Source organism: Oncorhynchus nerka, unplaced genomic scaffold, assembly GCF_034236695.1.
Source record: "Oncorhynchus nerka isolate Pitt River unplaced genomic scaffold, Oner_Uvic_2.0 unplaced_scaffold_1316, whole genome shotgun sequence".
Taxonomy (NCBI): domain Eukaryota; kingdom Metazoa; phylum Chordata; class Actinopteri; order Salmoniformes; family Salmonidae; genus Oncorhynchus; species Oncorhynchus nerka.
The window spans coordinates 83,570-102,834 of record NW_027040031.1 but is presented as its reverse complement, the minus strand read 5'-3'; the positions used below and the strand labels follow the sequence as shown (position 1 = coordinate 102,834).

Genomic DNA, 19,265 nt, shown 5'->3' with positions numbered 1-19,265 from the left:
ACGTGTTGTACAGGAGGGTGTCGTTGCACTGGATGAAGTGGCTGTGTTGGATGGTTGGTTTGTACTGGCTGTGTTGGATGGTTGGTTTGTACTGGCTGTGTTGGATGGTTGGTTTGTACTGGCTGTGTTGGATGGTTGGTTTGTACTGGCTGTGTTGAATGGTTGGTTTGTACTGGCTGTTGGATGGTTGGTTTGTACTGGCTGTGTTGGATGGTTGGTTTGTACTGGCTGTGTTGGATGGTTGGTTTTTGTACTGGCTGTGTTGAATGGTTGGTTTGTACTGGCTGTGTTGAATGATTGGTTTGTACTGGCTGTGTTGAATGGTTGGTTTGCACTGGCTGTGTTGGATGCATTGCCTGGAGTCATTTCTCTAGCTAAAATGGCTGCATTGGATGGAGGGTCTGCTGCAGACACTGTGGAACCAGAGACAGGTATTTCATTTCAGAATAATACATTGGATTTATAAAGTGCTTTTCTAGGAACCAATGATGCTTTCCAATAGTTCAACAACACAGTGCAAGAAATTACCAAACTTAATCTAAATTAAAATGATATAAGGTTGTTGCATGTCTTCATAGTAGTGACTCAATATCTTTTAAAAGTGACCTGATACTCTATCGGCTAGTCCATTATCGCCCCAATACACTACATGACTAAAAAATGTGGACATTTCATGAAGCTCGCGACAAAACAGTTTTGTGCTGATGTTGCTTCCAGAGGCAGATTGGTGTTGCAAACGAGGACAGACCATTTTTAGACACGACATGCTTCAGCGCTAGGTGGTCTCGTTCTGTGTGCTTGTGTGCCTAACACTTCGCGGCTGAGCCGTTGCTCCTAGCTGTTTCCACTTTACAATAACAGCACTTACAGTTGACCGGAGCCACATTGAAAGGCACTGAGCTCATCAGTAAGGGCATTCTACTGACAATGTCTGTCTATGGAGATTGCATGGCTGTGTGCTTGATTTTATACACCTGTCAGCAACAGGTGGCTGAAATAGCTGGAATACTAATTTGAAGAGGTGTTCACATACCTTTGTACATAAAGTGCATTCGGAAAGTATTCAGACCCTTTCCTCATTCCACATTTTGTTATGTTCTCAAATGGATCAAATAAAATAAAATCCTCATCAATCTACACACAATGCACCATAATGACAAAGTGAAAACAGGTCTTTAGAAATGTTTGCAAATTTATAAATCATAAAACCTAACCTTATTTACATTATTCAGGCGCTTCGCTATGAGACTGAGAAATTGTGCTCAGGTGCATCCTCTTTCCATTGATCATCCTTGAGATGTTTCTACAACTTGATTGGAGTCCACCTGGGGTAAATTAAATTGATTGGACATGATTTGGAAAGGCACATCTATATTTATTTTACTAGGCAAGTCAGTTAGAACAAATTCTTTATTTTCAATGACGGCCTAGGAACAATGGGTTGGGGGAGAAGGGCCTTGGTCGGGAGGTGACCAAGATCCGATGGTCACTCTGACAGAACTCCAGAGTTCCTCTGTGAAGATGAGAGAACCTTCCAGAAGGACAACCATCTTCTGCAGGTGGAGTGGCAGATTGAAGCCACTCCTCAGTAAAACCCGGAGTTTGCCAAAAGGCACCTAAAGGGCTCTCAGACCATGAGAAACAAGATTCCCCTGTCTGATGAAACCAAGATTGAGCTCTTTGGCCTGAATGCCAATTGTCGCGTCTGGAGGAAACCTAGCACCATTCCTACGGTGAAGTATGGTGGTGGCAGCATCATGCTGTGGGGATGTTTTCCAGCGGCATGGACTGGGAGACTAGTCAGGATTGTGGGAAAGATTAACGAATCCAAAGTACACAGAGATCCTTGATTAAAACTTGCTCCAGAGCTTTCAGGACCTTAGACTGCTTGGGTGAAGGTTCACCTTCCAACAGGACAACGACCCTAAGCACACAGCCAAGACAACGCAGGAGTATCTTCAGGACAAGTCTCGGAATGTCCTTGAGGGGCCCAGCCAGAGCCGGGACATGAACCCAATTGAACATATCTGAAGAGACCTGAAAATAGCTGTGCAGCGATGCTCCCCATCCAACCTGACAGAGCTTGAGAGGATCTGCAGAGAAGAATGGGAGAAACTCCCCAAATACAGGTGTTCCAAGCCTGTAGCGTCATACCCAAGAAGACTCCAGGCTGTAATCGCTGCCAAAGGTGCTTCAACAAAGTACTGAGTAAAGGGTCTGAATACTTATGTAAATGTGATATTTCTTGGTTTTTTTTTTTTGGGGAGGGCAAACATTTCTTAAAACCTGTTATGGGGTATTGTGTCTAGATTGATGAGAGAAAAAACTATTTAATCCATTTTAGAATAAGGCTGTAACGTAACAAAATGTGGAAAAAGTCAAGGGGTCTGAATACTTTACGAATGTTTATAGGAACAAAAAATGCAATTTGTGTTGTTTTTTTAAGAAGAGTAAAATGGAGCCCAATGTCTTACCTGTTAGCAAGAGTAGAGAGAAGAGAAGAGACATTTCAGCACGCTGTGGTCCATGGGTCTCATCCCTGCACGTCCTCCTGTCACAAAGCACATAGTCAGTTAGACATTGGTGCGCAGTCTTACTAGAAATGACGAGTTTCCTCCAATGAAACTGTTAGAAGAAGGACTGAAAACCAACCTTTAGATGCTTAGTGATCACCACTTGCCTTCTCCTTTCCTCTCAAGCCAAAGCCTCACCTGGGATGACCCTTATAAAGGCTGCTCTGGAACATGTGGTCACGGCAGTCTTCCATGAGAACATACACACCCCACAAACTGTCTACATGTTATTATGATTCTTGATATTGTACAGTGTGTGCTTGTCCATAATCCCCAAATAATGAGTTTTTAAATTAACCTCCCAGGATTCATTTCACCATCCTGTGTAAACAACAACCACAACAGACATGTAATTACTACCTTTGACTGATCAGAAGCGGATATACTGCCACCTGTCATTAAACCCTATAGATTATTAGGTTTAAAGGCCCAGTGTAGTTAAAAACGTTATTTCCCTTTTTTTCATGCTATTTCCACACGATGAGGTCGAAATAACACTCTGAAATTCACGAAAATATGATAATGCCCTTTTTGTGTAAGATGTTTTTATAAAAATGCTTGGAATTTCATCTGGCTCAGGTGGGAAGTTTTTGGGCCCAAAGCATAAGGTCACAAGGCAATCTGATGATAATGGACCAATGAACAAGAATGTTCATTGTTTATTTACATATCTTCCTAGTTCTGGTGCTGGTCCCGCTCATAAGCAAGAGATTGTGCAGTGTCTTTGCACGGTCTTCCATTCAAGCAATCACTACGGCTTCGATTTGGTTTTCATAATAATTGTCAAGAGAAGTTCAGTCTGAAGTTCAGAACATTTGCATATGCACAGCACACTTCTCACCAGACTGCATTGCAAAACAGGCTAGGTACACACGTGGATTCTCCTTGTATGAGCTGAAAGTTTAGAAGGACGGCCAGTTCTTGGTAGATTTGCAGTGGTCTGATACTCCTTCCATTTCAATATTATCGCTTGCACAGTGCTCCTTGGGATGTTTAAAGCTTGGGAAATCTTTTTGTATCCAAATCCGGCTTTAAACTTCTTCACAACAGTATCTCGGACCTGCCTGGTGTGTTCCTTGTTCTTCATGATGCTCTCTGCGCTTTTAACGGACCTCTGAGACTATCACAGTGCAGGTGCATTTATACGGAGACTTGATTACACACAGGTGGATTGTATTTATCATCATTAGTCATTTAGGTCAACATTGGATCATTCAGAGATCCTCACTGAACTTCTGGAGAGAGTTTGCTGCACTGAAAGTAAAGGGGCTGAATAATTTTGCACGCCCAATTTTTCAGTTTTTGATTTGTTAAAAAGTTTGAAATATCCAATAAATGTCGTTCCACTTCATGATTGTGTCCCACTTGTTGTTGATTCTTCACAAAAAAATACAGTTTTATATCTTTATGTTTGAAGCCTGAAATGTGGCAAAAGGTCGCAAAGTTCAAGGGGGCCGAATACTTTCGCAAGGCACTGTAGTATACAAACGGTGACTCATTGTCATATTTATCCTGATACCAGATTCAAATTGACGCGACTCTAACAATGTTTATCTGTGATATGATTCCAAAATAGTAAACCTTCTGGCTGTTAAATGCAAGAATGAATGTATAACCTTTATGATAGATCATAAGCCTTATGGAAGCTCAGGCTGGAGGTCAAGCTGGTTTGTCTTTGCTACAGGCAAACATGATCATATTATTTCACTTATGGAGTTTCAGATATACAATTATGTTAACTGTTTTCTCAAATGTTAGAGAGAAAACATTAGAATTATAAATGTAACTTTGTCACCTTACAAACAGGTTGATATCTTGTGTCTTCACAATTCCCTTAGATTCATCATCTTACGTGCTAAAGGGTCATCTCTGAGGAAGACCTGCAGGATAAGGAGGACCGAGAGGTCATGGACTTCTTGGAGGAAGATGCTTTTGATGAGAAGCTACTTGGTGAAGACGAGGAGGAAGAGTATGAGACACACACACACACACAGGACAGACAGGTGAACATTGACTGGCAGAGAAACAGTTGAACTGGTTCATGATGCTGCTGGAAGTGGCTGCTGGAAGTGGCTGCTGTACATACCAAGCTGGTGGTGCATGTCGTAGAAATGTGCTAGCCTGGGCCCAGATCTGTGTATGCTGCCATGCTAACTCCTAATGTATGATAGATGGCATGCAATGTTACCATAGCAGTTGGCTATACATCAGTGGAGGCTCCTCAGAGGAGTAAGGGGAGGACCATCCTCCGTGAATTTCATAAAAATGTAAATAGTGAAACATAAAAAGTTATCATTTTTAGATAGAACTATACAAAATATATTCACGTCACCGAATAATTCATTAAAATACATTATTTTGCAATGGAGGTCTACAGTAGGTTCAACAGCACTCTATAGGGCAGCACCATGCTGTACATAGATTTTTCTACTGTATTATTGACTGTATGTTTGTTTATTCCATGTGTAACTCTGTGTTGTTGTATGTGTCGAACTGCTGTGCTTTATCTGGGCCAGGTCGCAGTTGTAAATGAGAACTTGTTGTCAACTAGCCTACCTGGTTAAATAAAGGTGAAATAAAATGTTAAAATAAAAAAACATGGTGTAGCCGGAGGACAGCTAGGTTCTGTCTTCTTCTGGCTACATTGGCTTCAGTACAAAAACCCCTTCCATAGACTTACACAATAATTATAACAACTTCCAGAGGACTTCCTCCAACCTATCAGAGCTCTCGCAACATGAACTGACATGTCCACCCAATCAAAGGATCAGAGAATGAATCTAGTACTGAAAGCATAAGCTACAGCTAGCTAGCACTGCGGTGCATAAAATGTGGTGAGTAGTTGACTCAAAGAGAGAGAAAGAGAACAGTTTTGAACATATACATTTCTTAAGAAATGGAGAAGCAAGTGAGAGAGAGAGAAACCTAGTTATATTTAGTATTTTTTTCACATTCACTTAGCTAGCGAATGCAGCTAGCTAGTTTAGCCTATCCAAACACCTGGCTCAAACAGAGAGGGATGCCATGTTACCTAGTTACCAAGCAAAGGAAAAAGTTGAGTAGGACAGCAGGTAGATTCGAGAAGGAATTATATGATCTGGCTGCTATGAAATGTAACTGGGTTACGTGTGATCAGGACTGCATCCATTCTGCCGATTCTGTTGAAAAACATTTCTTAAATGGAAGCAAACGGAGTGAAATGGGGATAAACATATCTGAATCTGTCCAACAGAAACTCTCGTTTGCAACTATTGGACTAATGATTACATCCTAGATCAGCAAATCAAATTGTATTGGTCACATACACATGGTTAGCAGATGTTATTTTGAGTGTAGCGAAATGCTTGTGCTTCTAGTTCCGACAGTGAAACAATATCTAACAAGTAATATCAAACAATTCCACAACAAATCTAAGTAAGGAATGGAATAAGAACATATAAATGTATGGATGAGCAATGTCAGAGTGGCAGATGCTAAGATGCAATAGATAATATAGAATACAGTATGAGATGAGTAATGCAAGATATGTAAACATTATTAAAATGCCATTATTAAAGTGACTAGTGTTAGAGTTGCGTAAATTCGAATCTGGTATCAGGAAAAATATAACAATGAGTCACCGATTTTATACTATGTATTTTTTATTAGCTAAGTAATAAATGGGAAATGCAACTTTCGTATACGGGCTCACTGTAATACCACGCAGGGCAGAACAGGGAACTGACAAGATGTATGTAAACAGTATTCTTCATACTGTGATAGACAGTTCCAACCAGTCTGTTGGCCTATCACAGTAGAGACTGGGCATGGTTTAAACTTGCTCAGCCTATTGCAGGCGCTCAGGCGGGTCCCCGCCTCTTGGCGCTTCTGTTGATAGATGTAACTGTTGCTATGAAGAACATCCATGTGCTTATGCTCCATACCGTTATCTAACAAAAGACTGCTTGTTCTGCAACCCCACGCTCTGAATGTGCCCCCTCCCAACTCATTGAACAGTTCCTGTCTTCATGCTACTTTTCCATCATGAGAAAGGCCCATGGCCTTGAAACTGTTAACAATGTTTCAAGTCAGCTATGTTGCATAACACATACATACATCCACACAAGCCAACAGCAGATAATATTCAATCATATGTATGGTAATGGATATAATGTAAAATACAGGATCCAACAATCCCCCTTTTTCACACCCCCAAGGGTGTGAACAAAAATTCAGCAATGAATCATATAACAGTTACAAAGTTTAAAATACCTTCATGTCCTCCATTCGATCCCACTATGTACTAGATTGGCTACCAGCCACCTAGGAACTTAAAACCCTCATGTCAAAAGAGAACAACAGCTCATTTAAAGACAGAATAAAATAAAATTGTGTTAAATTTAAGTCCCCCTTTTGACACCCGCTAGGGTGTCACTCATTATCCTTTATTTCAGCAGTCCCAACATAGTAATAAGTTAATAGCATTTCATGAAAATAATAAAACGTTTATTATTAATAAAACATTTATTTTTTATTACAGAAAAAAAAATAGAAAAAAAAATTTGACAAGTGATATATGCTTTTGTTTCCCCCTTTTGACACCCATAAGGGTGTCACTTAGCAAAAAAACGGATAAAACGTTATTGTTTATTGACATGTAAGATATAGGATAAAACTTTGGTCATGGAAAACAGAGTAAAGCAGAGCAAAGCATTATTATAAACCATCTGGTCCTCTCAGCTACTCCTATCCTGCACCAGATGGGCACCATGCCACCCAGGGACTCCAAACCTTCACAACAGGGAGAACAAACATACTGGAAAGAACTTAACATAAAACAAAAATGTAAAACAAGGAACTGTGGTGGTGTAATATTTATTCTACTACCTCACCCACAGCATACCATGGGTCATCCTCAGTCAGTCCCATCCTCCCCTGAAAGCATGATTCAGTATCAGCATCTCCAACTGGAGCATCAACCAAAGGCATCATGCCTGAAGCCTTCACCACATCTGTAACAGACTTCTTAAAACACGGTATGATGCATGGAAACAACATGGATTCAACCAGTTTTTGCCCAGTGGGTTGTTAAGTCATGTTACCTAGCTAGCTAACAACCTGGTAATGTAGAATAGTGAAAATTCATTTCGTCTGAGGATGACAGAATTAGTGTAGGGTTCTATGACCCTACTATGATATACCATCTGACTCCATTATCATGTGAACACTATGGGCCCATTATCGTATCCAGTGGGTATTGCCAGGGTTGCAAGCCTTGCGTCACCACTCAGAATACTATAAGATGTGTGTAGGTTTACCATCAGGCAATCAATAAGAGGCTAAGGGACAAGGAGCTAATATCTTGCAATCGATGTACTAGCATTACATTATTGAGTTAACCTTAGCTCCGAGATGCACAGTTAGAGAGAGAGCATATATGCTATGTATATTGTGAATACCATTTACCATTAGACATTCCACCAAATGATAATTCAAGGAATATTACTCAAATGTGAGGACTACGGTTTGTATCTATTTGAAAGTAATCCGATTTATTACAGTTACGCAATAAGAATACAATTCGCAAATAGTACATACCAGTAATCTTCACGATAAAGAGAATACAAAATATCCTAAGTCTTAACAGCGTAGAAAAATACATAGCATAGTATTATAAAACATATCAGAATACATAGCGTAGTACTATAAAACATATCAGAATACATAGCATAGTATAAAAAACATCAGAATACATAGCATAGTACTATAAAACATATCAGAATACATAGCATAGTACTATAAAACATATCAGAATACATAGCATAGTACTATAAAACATATCAGAATACATAGCATAGTACTATAAAACATATCAGAATACATAGCATAGTACTATAAAACATATCAGAATACATTGCATATTACTATAAAACATATCAAAATACATAGCCCTTAGTACTATAAAACATATCAAAATTCATAGCATAGTACTATAAAATTATATAGAATACATAGCATAGTACTATAAAACATATTATCAAAAGTTCATAGCATAGTACTATAAAATGTGTATCAAAATTGCCATTGATAGTACTATAAAACATATCAAAGTTCATAGCATAGTACTATAAAACGGGATATCAGAATACATAGCATAGTACTATAAAACCAAAGTTCATAGCATAGTACTATAAAACATATCAGAATACATAGCATAGTACTATAAAACATATCAAAGTTCATAGCATAGTACTATAAAACATATCAGAATACATAGCATAGTACTATAAAACATATCAAAATTCATTAGCATAGTACTATAAAACATATCAGAATACAAGCATAGTATTATAAAACATATCAAAGTTCATAGAATAAAACTTATCAAAGTTCATATACTTAGTATATAAAACATATCAAAGTTCATAGCATAGTACTAATTTAAACATATCAAAATTCATTGCATATTATTATAAAACCTACCAAAAAACATAGCCCTTTATGAACTCTAAACAATCCAAACATGACAATTTCATTCACACAGTAACATTAATTTAGTCGATTCATAGTTTCATCTGGTCTTTGCACATCTTTCCTGGCGAGTGACCCCAGGACATCCATGGGAATGTGTTTTCATTCCTCTGAGACTTTAATATCAGATAAGGTGTTTGACCCCTGTAATAGCCCCCAAAAAGGTCTGTCATTCAGACAATAACATTATTATTTTTGTGGATTGAGTCATCATGCTGGGCCTCGTCACCAGCAAGAATTAAGAAGACGCATCTTCATCACTGACCATCATCGTTCACATTATTTTTGACTACAGTACGTTGACCAGTAGGCTATGCAGGAATTTGGATGGCACAGGAAGAATGGAAAAGGGATAGATATGCAGAGGTGTTTCAAAGGTAGGATGCATAGTCCTAATCAATTTCATTCTTAGCTCAAACATATTGAAATAAATATTGTTAAATTCCCCCTACTGAAGAATACACACATACTTGATATTTATTTAAATATCATTGTTAAACGCAAATAAATAATTTAATGCCAGAATTATAAATGGTTGATCTCACATTGAGAACCAAAGGAGAAAATAAAATGATGAATGAGTAAACAATGAGGACGGTGAGATAGATACAGAAACAGATCAAGTCCACTTTGTTGGCAAAGCGATGGTGTATAGCATTTTTCTGGTCTTGTGCAGCCATTTTGTTGAGAAACTTCACCACCTTCTGGAGGGCTGTATTCTTCTCTTCCTCTGAGACTTTAATATCAGACTTGGATTCTAGACAAAGTAAATGAGAGGAAAAAAGGATTACATGATTAACATAACATTATTATTTTTGTGGACATGCGAGAAATATGCTGGGTAAGACGTCAACTGCAGCTAGAATGTAAGAATGGTTGTGCATTAACAAAATACCTCGACTTGTTTATCGTGATGATTAAAAAAATTTAACCCTAAAAGTGACCAATTTATTTTGCCCCCTAAAAGTGCCAACAGGTGTCATATTTGACCACAAATTGGAAATGATGGCAAAAAAAAACCTCTCAAACAGTAACACTGTCACTAAATGGTTTAAGTAAATGGTTTAAATTCCCCCTATAAAGCATATATTTAAATGGGGTACCCCTTAAAGACTGGTTGCAATAAAGTCATTATGACATCATGGTCAGGTTATAAATGGTTGCATAAAGACAAGGGTAAAGACATAAAGACTAGGGTAGCCTAGTGGTTAGAGCGTTGGACATAGGAACCGAAGGTTGCAAGTTCAAACCCCTAGAGCTGACAAGGTACAAATCTGTTGTTCTGCCCCCGAACAGGCAGTTAACCCACTGTTCCTAGGCCGTCATTGTAAATAAGAATTTGTTCTTAATTAACTGACTTGCCTAGTTAAATAAAGATAAAAAAATAAAGACTAGGGTAAAGACATACAGACTAGGGTAAAGACATAAAGACTAGGGTAAAGACATACAGACTAGGATAAAGACATACAGACTAGGGTAAAGACATACAGACTAGGGTAAAGACATACAGACTAGGGTAAAGACATACAGACTAGGGTAAAGACATACAGACTAGGGTAAAGACATGCAGACTAGGATAAAGACATAAAGACTAGGGTAAAGACAAAGACTAGGGCTGTCAACAATTAACTGGGGGGGAAATACATTCCAAAGTGAGCTGTAGTTTTAGGATTTTTAAATACAAAGAAACATTAAGAATATTGACATCTTGATTCTGTCTAATGTAACATTATTTCATCTCAATGTCCACTTATTTTTACATGGTATTGTACATTTTTGCGGTATAGATTATGTATTTGATGTTTTCAGTGTATTCAACACTTTCACACAATGCGATTAATAGTAAATAAATAAAATATTGTGCACTAAAATGATAACGTTAACTGATTAACTCTGGCAGCCCTAATAAGGAGGGTTGGTAACGTCTTCTTTGGCAACCAGATAAAAATATATCTTGCTCTGTGGATAACTGAGATGACAGAAGAATGAAAATGTTTACCCTCTTCATTGTCTGTGTCTTTAAGCAGTGAGTCTTTGGACTTGGAGAGGCTGCAGGGCCAGAGAGTGCCACACTTAGCCAGGCGTGTGAGCACCATAGACTGCAACGTGCTCAACACCAGGATGACCAAACAGAAACAGAAGTGCTTTCCTATGGAGAACAACGAGAGAGATGTGTGAGTGTTATATGGTGGCAGAGAGGTCCTGTATACATGAAACCGACATCAGTGTGCTGCTACCAGTATATCTTTCTTTACTGTCCCTGTAACATACCGAGCTGGAAATAGTGAAACTCTGCACCCAACGGATCACTAGGATCACTGTTGCTGTTCAGGATCACTGCTCGCAAACACACATCAGCCGTCCACCTTGACACCGTACCAAACAATTGAGCTATAGAAAAATATCAAATTTGATAGCTCCCTTGGCAACATTTCAAGCTAGCTGTGGAGTGAGCTTTCTGCACATTCTTAAAGGACGGCTGAACTTCCTGATTTGGCCTCGTTTTAGATTTGTCTCATTAATGAAATGCTAGCGGTCGTGATTGAAGCCAAACAAAAGTTGTCTTTGGGTTGTGGTTTCACCCCCACCTGAGTGACTCGCCATCTCAAGATGATCATCTAATTCAGTTCTGTGTGAAGGCTAAAGTAGAAAAGAGGTGGCGAATAGAAACTCTTATTGACCACATGTTTTGCCAAACTGGGGGGAGCTGGCTAGCCTGTCTAACCTTAGGCTAGCCTGTCTAACCTTAGGCTAGCCTGTCTAACCTTAGGCTAGCACATAGTTCTCTGTCAAATCAAAAGTAAGCCAAGATGGCAAGAACCAGTGTCTGGAATGTTTCATGTGATACTCGTTCTACATAACCTTGCTGCGAATGTACCTTGCAACATAGTTTCAAAGCTTCATCATGTGATGTAAATACATGTTACCGTGGAAACGATATCAACTACTGTGAGTTGAATGCCCGCGGTCTTCAGTCAGCTCAGCGGTCCTACAACACATTGTGTTTTGTGACAAAACTGCACATTTTAGAGTGGCCTTTTATTGTCCCCCATCACAAGGTGCACCTGTGGAATTATGTTGTTTAATCAGCTTCTTTATATGCCACACCTGTCAGGTGGATGGATTATCTTGGCAAAGGAGAAATGCTCACTAACAGGGATGTAAACAAATGTGTGCATAAAATTTGAGAGAAATAAGCTTTTTGTGCATATGGAACGTTTCTGGGATCTTTTATTTCAGCTCATGAAACATGGGACCAACACTTTACATGTTGCGTTTTATATTTTTGTTCAGTATAGAACATCACAGGTTGTACTGTGCATGCCTGGCAGTGCGTTTATGAACTTGAGATAACGTCATTAGATACTGTAGATATCAGCATATCGCCACATATCGTCAGACGGCTGATCCCATAATGGTCTGAGACGAGCCACCCGGACAGCTGATGAAACTGTGGGTTTGCACAACCGAAGAATTTCTGCACAAGCTGTCAGAACCAGTCTCAGGGAAGCGCATCTGCCTGCTCGTTGTCTTTACCAGGGTCTTAACCTGATGGGCGTCGTAACAGACTTCATAGGGAAAATCCTATACCTTCGATGGCCACTGGCACACTGGAGAAGTGTGCTCTTCATGGATTAATCCTGGTTTCAGCTGTACCAGGCAGATGGCAGACAGCGTGTTTGGCGTTGTGTGGGTGAGCGGTTTGAAACGTTGTGAACAGAGTGTCCCATAGTGGAGGTGGGGTTATGGTATGGGCAGTCATAAGCTGCAGACAACAAACACAATTGCATTTTATCGATGGTAATTTGAAATCAGAGTTACCGTGACGAGATCCTGAGGCCCATTGTCGTGCCATTCATCCGCCATCACCATGTTTCAGAATGATAATGCACGGCCCCATGTCGCAAGAATCTGTACTCAATTCCTGGAAGCTGAACATTTCCCAGTTCTTCCATGGCCTGCAAACTCACCAGACATGGCACCCATTGAGCATGTTTGGGATGCTCTGGATCAACGTGTGTTCCAACAGCATGTTCCAGTTCCCGCCAATATCCAGCAACTTTGCACAACCATTGAAGAGGAGTGGGACAAAATTCCACAGGCCACAAGCAACAGCCTGGTCATCTCTATGTGAAGGAGTGTCGCACTGCATGAGGCAAATAGTGGTCACACCAGATACTGACTGGTTTTCTGATCCAAGTATCTGTGACCAACAGATGCATATCTGTATTCCCAGTCATGTAAATTCCATAGATTAGGGCCTAATGAATTTATTTCAATTGACTGATTTCATGCAAAACATGCAAAACAAACTTGCCCACTCTTCCACAAACAACCTGGGCAAAAGGGGACATGAATTGATGACATGATTGGAATCCAAACCCAACCTTAATTTACGCTGTGACACACTTAGGTACCAAATTCAGTTTTGGAAGAGGCTGATTTTATGACAAAAATGTCCCTTTTTACACTTTGTAGTCAATTTTTACAATAGAATAAATGTTTCTGATTGGCCGTTTACAAAAGGAATGTTTAGCTTTTTTGGCGCAGTCGCTCTAACTCCGATACATACACACACCGTTTATAACAAAATGCTGTTTCATTCTGGTGCATTACACACAGGATACTCACGGATGATGGGGCTGCACTGGCCTCCTCCAGGCAGAAGGTCCTTGAGGATGTTGAGGAACATGATAAAGCTGAGAACCAGTTTAACCTTGAAGGGGATGCGCTTGCTCTCCCAGCGGCAGGGCGAAGCTGCCCACATCAGCCAAGATGATTAGTATACTGGGCAGGACCAGGGACAGAAACGGGTTTTCGGACCGCATTTTCAGCAATACCTGTGAAGACAGACAGATAAGCCGGCTAAGGAGTATTGGTGTCTCTGGGGTGTCTTTGGCCTGGTTTGCTAACTACCTCAGAGTGCAGTGTTTAAAGTCAGAAAATCTGCTGTCTCAGCTACTGCCTGTCACCAAGGAGTACCCCAAGTCTCAATCCTAGGCCCCACACTCTTTGCAATTTGCATCAACATAGCTCAGGCAGTAGGAAGCTCTCTCATCCATTTATATGCAGATAATAGTCTTATAGTCAGCTGGCACCTTCCAGGAGTTTGTGTTAAATGCTCTACAACAAAGCTTTCTTAGTGTCCAGCAAGCTTTCTCTACCTTAACCTTGTTCTGAATACCTTCAAAACAAAGGTCATGTGGTTTGGTAAGAAGAATGCCCCTCTCCCCACAGGTGGGTTTACTACCTCTGAGGGGTTAAGGCTTGAGGTAGTCACCTCATACAAGCATTTGGGAGTATGGCTAGACGGTACACTGTCCTTCTCTCAGCACATATCAAAGCTGCAGGCTAAAGTTAAATCTAGACTTGGTTTCTTCTACCGTAATCACTCTTTCACCCCAGCTGCCAAACTAACCCTGATTCAGATGACCATCCTACCCATGCTAGATTACAGAGACATCATTTATAGATCGGTAGGTAAGGGTTCTCTCGAGCGGCTAGATGTTCTTTACCATTCGGCCATCAGATTTGCCTTATAGGACACATCACTGTGCTCTATACTCCTCTGTAAACTGGTCATCTCTGTATACCCATGGCAAGACCCACTGGTTGATGCTTATTTATAAAAACCCTCTTAGGCCTCACACCCCCCTATCTGAGATATCTACTGCAGCCCTCATCCTCCACATACAACACCTGTTCTGCCAGTCACATTCTGTTAAAGGTCCCCAAAGCACACACATCCCTGGGTCGCTTGTCTTTTCAGTTCCCTGCAGCTAGTGACCGGAACGAGCTGCAACAATCACTCAAACTGGACAGTTTTATCTCAATCTCTTCATTCAAAGACTCAATCATGGACACTCTTACTGACAGTTGTGGCTGCTTTGCATGATGTATTGTTGTCTGTACCTTCTTGCCCTTTGTGCTGTTGTCTGTGCCCAATAATGTTTGTACCATGTTTTGTGCTGCTACCATGCTGTGTTGTCATGCGTTGCTACCATGTTGTTGTCATGTTGTGTTGATACCATGTTGTGTTGCTACCATGATGTTGTGTTGCTACCATGCTGTGTTGTCATGTGTTGCTACCATGTTGTTGTCATGTTGTGTTGCTACCATGCTGTGTTGCTACCATGTTGTTGTCATGTTGTGTTGCTACCATGCTGTGTTGTCATGTGTTGCTGGCTTGCTATGTTTTTGTCTTAGGTCTCTCTATATGTAGTGTTGTGTTTTTGACCTAATATATATATATTATTTATTTATTTTATCCCAGGCCCCGTCTCCGCAGGAGGCCTTTTGCCTTTTTGGTAGGCCGTCATTGTAAATAAGAATTTGTTCTAAACTGACTTACCTAGTTAAATAAAGTTTAAATAAATCAAATAAAAAGCCAGGCAGAAATAATTTGTTTTGAATAAGTGTATTGTCTTTTGAGTGTAAATGTTTAAGCTTTGCCCATAAAAATAAGAGTAAGGTATCTTTACATGTCCCACATAAATAAAATACAACTGAAATCACCAGGAGCTCTCACTAACCCATAGATAAAGATACTTTGTCACATAAACTACTGAAATCACCAGGAACACTCACTAACCCATAGATAAAGATAGTTTACATATCACATAAACTACTGAAATCACCAGGAGCACTCACTAACCCATAGATAAATAGTTTACATATCACATAAACTACTGAAATCACCAGGAGCACTCACTAACCCATAGATAAAGATACTTTACTCTACATGTCACATAAACTACTGAAATCACCAGGAGCACTCACTAACCCATAGATAAAGATACTTTACTCTACATGTCACATAAACTACTGAAATCACCAGGAACACTCACTAACCCATAGATAAAGATACACATGTCACATAAACTACTGAAATCACCAGGAGCACTCACTAACCCATAGATAAAGATACTTTACTCTACATGTCACATAAACTACTGAAATCACCAGGAAACACTCACTAACCCATAGATAAAGATACTTTACTCTACATGGAAATCACTCACTAACCCATAGATAAAGATAGTTTACATATCACATAAACTACTGAAATCACCAGGAGCACTCACTAACCCATAGATAAAGATAGTTTACATATCACATAAACTACTGAAATCACCAGGAACACTCACTAACCCATAGATAGTTGCTCTCTGCCTCCTTTAGCATTGAGTTCCACCTCCTCGGTTAGCCAGTCCCCACGGTTTGCACTAGTTGTGCTCACTTTCCCAAAGTCCAGGAACATGCCACATCCTGGAAAAGCAGATATTTGATACCAGTTCTCTCACTCAAAGCTCATACCATAGTTTATAACAAAAAAAATGTTTTATATCAATAGGCATTAGGGGTGTAACGGTCCACAACATATTTGCTTTCGTTCATTCCTTGATTTTAGGCTCTTTGTTCGGTTTTAGCTTGGTTCTCAGGAGGGGATGGAAAAACTACCACAAATAAAAAAAATGATTTAGTAAAATTGACATTGACAATTGCATGATTTCCCCTTTCACTCGCATAGACTTTTTGTTAGCGGTGGCTAAAGTTTGTAGTGGCTGTTCAGAGAAAACCGAACCATGGATTACAGTTTCTCCTTGCCCATACTACTTTTAGGGTGAGGAACCATCTAACATCAAGTTGTAAAATCCAGAACTTCCGCTTTGAGGCTAGGCGAAAGCTTACCATTTACCCACACATTTGTCTATTTCACGCCACCGCCTTGAACTAGGCTATACAACGAATTAGAGCTTGCATTTGTTATGTTGTTAATATAATTATGATTTGTTATTAACTTATGAATGAACTTATTTAATTTGGGAGATAACTTTAGTTAAAGATGGAATCTTTAGGGGACAACAAAAAAAGTTTAAGGTCTTTGATAGGCGGATGCGGAATTTGTTACAGGAAATAATCATTGCCATCTGATGAGGTTAGCATGTGGATAAATCTGCCAGGTTGTCATGGGAACAGTTAACATACAGCCTTTGATCACATGCAACTACATCAACAATTTTAATTGTCTGATGCTTAAACTTTAACATTTTTTTTAACGTTCTTAAGTATGGCCCCACTGTGTCCAGCCCACTAACAAGCACCAAATGAAATGCTAGACAGTCAGGATGCATAGAAAATTCCAAAGATGACAAGCTAAAATGCATTATATACTAAATTGCATTAGGCTATACAGACAACTATTTTTTTGGTTTGTTGTTTTTGGTTAGTAAGAGCTTTGGTAAATAATGGTGTGCAAGAGCCATTTAGCAGACAAAATTAGGTTTGAAATGATGCACTTACCACTAATTGCCCAGACATTCAGGGCGATGGCACAGAAATCTGAAGCGAAGGGGTAGTTGTACAGATTGACTTCACAGCCCACCACAGTGTTCATGATGACCATGTGCTCTATAGTCCCGTTGCTGTGCACCAGCAAATCCTTGTTGCTGTGCTTCATCGTTGTTTGCACTCTTTAGACATGAGAGGTTGAGGACAGACAACTGAGGATTGATCTACTAAAACTGTCACACCTAAACATTTGGCCACATTAAAACATATTAGTACTGTCTCTAATTCTGTCCATGTTTCACTCGCTATTTAGAAGATTACACATAAATTGACTTATAAAATCTAAATAAAAAATTATAATGAAACATAACATAAGTTATTGTATTGTGTTGTAAGTGGACTCACCCATTAGTCACATGGAGTTCAGGAGTCCAGATTTTGCTGACAGGCAGGACCACCATATCATGATGATAGACTGATGTGTTCCATGATAAATCAGGGTCTTCCCAAGACTGTAGTGTATAATCATAATGAGTGGTATTACAAAATGGCACATTTACTTGAATGTCTCCCTGAATGTTTTGTGCCTCTACACTCTTAGAATAAGGGGTTCCAAAAGGGATCTTCAGCTGTCCTCATAGGAAAACTCTTTTTGGTTCCAGGTCAAACCCTCTGTGGAAAGGATTCTACATTGAACCCAAAAGGGATCTTCAGCTGTCCTCATAGGAAAACTCTTTTTGGTTCCAGGTCAAACCCTCTGTGGAAAGGATTCTACATTGAACCCAAAATGGTTCTACCTGGAATCAAATAGGGTTCTTCAAAAGGTTCTCCTATGAAGACAGCCGGAGAACCATTTTAGGTTACAGCACCTTTTTCTTTTTTTCCTAAGAGTGTACTTACCAGCGGGACTTCCAGACGACTCTCGAAGCGGAGGTTTTTTGTGTCCTTATTAGGAAGAGGATAATTCATCACATAGTGATAGAAATGTCAATATGTTATCTCTGAAACTCATCACATTGTAGAAAACTCAATGGAAAGGAAAGGGACTTACGACAGACAGAGTTTCGTACACTATTGACGGCACACGGATAATTGAGATGCACCGTGGAGACTGTGGCTGACTCCGAGCTTCTTTCGCAATCAGCATGTTGGCCAGACATCGACGGGTCAAACAGGATGGTGTGGTTGCACTGGATGAAGTGGCTGTGTTGGCTGGTTGGGATGCACTGGCTGTATTAGATAGTGGTTGGATAGTAGTAATGGCTGCGTTGGATAGAGTGCCTGATGCAGACACTGTGGAACCAGAGACTGGTATTTAATTTCAGAATATAATATTGGATTTATATAGCGCTTTTCTAGGAACCAAAGAGGCTTTTCAGTAGTTCAACACAGTACAATAAATGACTTACACAGTCTAAATGAAATGGGATAAGGTTGTTGCATGTCTTCAAAGTAGTGACTCACTGTGAAAAGTGATCATGCTCTCTATATATTGCACTGTATCTAAACCTGATACTCTTATCACTAGTCCATTATCAGTTACGTTCTGAGAACCATATGTTTTATGAGCTTGGTAAGTGCTTGATTGTCCTGTGGTTATTTAGCATACAACCTTCCCACAACTTTTCTGGGAATGGTGCAGGATAGTTGCTTGGATTTGGAACGTTCTGAGAAAGTAATACAATTTTTTTTTTAAATACAAGAAAACGTTCTATAAAAAAACACAAGAAAATTGTTGTAATGGAGAATGTTTGAAGACTGTTATGTAAAAACATATAGATTTTGTTCTCAGCATCAACAACTCTGTCCTCTACCTTGTAAAGTGTGTTCAGGTGGGTTGGTCGCGCCCACTAATTGGCCACACCTGATCTTAATGAGTGCTTGTTACCT

The 19,265-nt window shown here is 39.7% G+C and overlaps 1 pseudogene; it reads right to left on the bottom strand.

Moving 5' to 3' along the window:
- Positions 1 to 4,396: 4,396 nt before the first annotated feature.
- On the bottom strand, positions 4,397 to 19,021 carry LOC135568942 (5-hydroxytryptamine receptor 3A-like; annotated as a pseudogene).
- Positions 19,022 to 19,265: the final 244 nt, after the last annotated feature.